A 2,050-nucleotide genomic window follows, 5' to 3' on the forward strand; every position below is an offset into this window, starting at 1 on the left:
TTTCGGAGCCACTGAATTTGAATATCAACAGATATTACTAATACCAATATTCGCCGATTTTTAAACTAGTGGTACGTGCGACTAAGAAACACTTGGCACTAAAAACATTGTCAAGTTGGCTACCTTTCGACGTTTCTTATCCTTATAAGGACTGGCTTAAAGGGGCGAAGCAAGAATGCTTTTCATCTTCCCCGTTATCTGTAAAGGACAGTGTAGGGATAAGGTGTTATTGAGCTATTATTCGTAGCATGATTTCCATGCTACGAAGATGTTGTTTCAGACGTCAAATTTGATTTCTATTAGCACTTTTCTTTAAGCATTTTCTTTTAAAATAGGAATCATCGTATGTGATGTAAACTAAAGTAATAAACTGACGCTACTTGGATTAGGGAATGAGATAAAATAAACTATTTCTACACTCGACTTAAAGAAACTCCAATTGGTATTAGTAGAAAAAAAAATAAGAGAATGAAATGCATCCTTAAGGTCTGATGGTCATGAAGACACTATTCCAGAGTTCGAGTTTTTTTTTTTTTTTTTTTTTTATTTGGAGTCATCGTATATCTTGAAAATTAAACTAATAAATGGGCGCTGCATGCATTACTGAATGAAGTAAAAATAAACTTTCGCTCCTTGAAAATTCACTCCGCCAGATGCGAAATTCAGAGGTTCTTGAAAAATATTTCATTACATTCTCGAGTCATACTTGCAAAGAGGTAGCAAATTACCTACGGTGAATCTATTAAATTAAAGCTATTAAAGAATCTTATAAGACTCTTACGAAAAACAAAACTTTTCTTAAAATATTTTCCAAACCATATATATTTTTGAATGATAAAGTAGCAACACCATAAAATTTTATGTATATACGATAATAATAAATATTTAGACTTGATTTAAATAGAATGAGGAAGAAAAATATTATAAGTCCTTTTTAGGACTTCCAGGGTAACAAATGGCAATGCTGTAGCCAATGAAGTTTTAACTGGGGCTCGGCTATTGCCGTTACCCAGCCATGACTAGAGCTTTTTAGATAAATAACACTCCATCCACACAGATTTTCTTCATTCAGATGACGGGATAAAGAGTTAAGGACTCAGTCCATCGCCCAGTTCTTATAAGAACTAAATAGAATGACTGGCGTAGAATGAATGATTGAGAGTCCTTTTTAAAATTTTCAGGGTGACGAAGGGCAATGCTGTAGCCAATGAAGTTCTAACTGAGGCTCGGCTATTGCTAATATGAGTACGCTCTCTTAAGGTTTTTGCCTTAAGGGAGCAATTTGAGTTTCCGGGATAAGTGTTTTCCGGTGAGGGGCTTTATCGGTGAATACTTTTCTTCGGAATATGAGCGGTTCTGCTCGGTGGTGGTGGTGGTGGGTGGTAGGCCATCTCTGAGTGGACCAACGCTGAGATGGGCGGTCTTTCGCCCACTATTGAGTAGTCTAGGGATCGTTCGAATTTTTTGAGACGGCTTTACTTTATATAGATATAAGGACTTCCAGGGTAACGAATGGCAATGCTGTAGCTAATGAAGTTTTAACTGAGGCTCGGCTATTGCCGTTACCCAGCCATGACTAGAGTGGTTAGCTCAATAACACCCCATCCACACAGATTTTCTTCATTCAGATGACGGGATAAAGAGTCAAGGACTCAGTCCATCTCCCAGTTCTTTTAAGAACTGGGATGACTGGTGAATAAGTTAATCGACCGTGAGATGCAGTAAATAATAGCCAATGAAGTTCTAACTGAGGCTTGGCTATTGCTGTTACCCTCCTACCATGATCAGAGCTTTAATAGCTCAATATCACCTTACCCCTACACTGTCCTCTATAGATAACGGGGAAGATGAAACGCATTCTTGCTTCGCCCCTTTAAGCTAGTCCTTATATCTTAATCGTACACTATCCTCTACAAATAACGGGGAAGATGAAAATCAATCTTGCTTCGTCCCTTTAAGCCAGTCCTTATAAGGACTGGAAGATGTGGTGGTTGAGAAGGTATGTGAGTGACGGATGAAGCCCTTGAGGGTAATGGATGGCAATGCTGTA

General features: G+C 38.1%; 1 pseudogene; it reads left to right on the plus strand.

Moving 5' to 3' along the window:
- The first annotated feature begins 1,176 nt into the window (after window positions 1-1,176).
- Window positions 1,177-1,309, plus strand: LOC150107991 (U4 spliceosomal RNA; annotated as a pseudogene).
- Window positions 1,310-2,050: the final 741 nt, after the last annotated feature.

Source organism: Typopeltis vanoorti, chromosome 3, assembly GCF_054136105.1.
Source record: "Typopeltis vanoorti isolate ZY-2024b chromosome 3, IOZ_Tvanoo_1.0, whole genome shotgun sequence".
Taxonomy (NCBI): domain Eukaryota; kingdom Metazoa; phylum Arthropoda; class Arachnida; order Uropygi; family Thelyphonidae; genus Typopeltis; species Typopeltis vanoorti.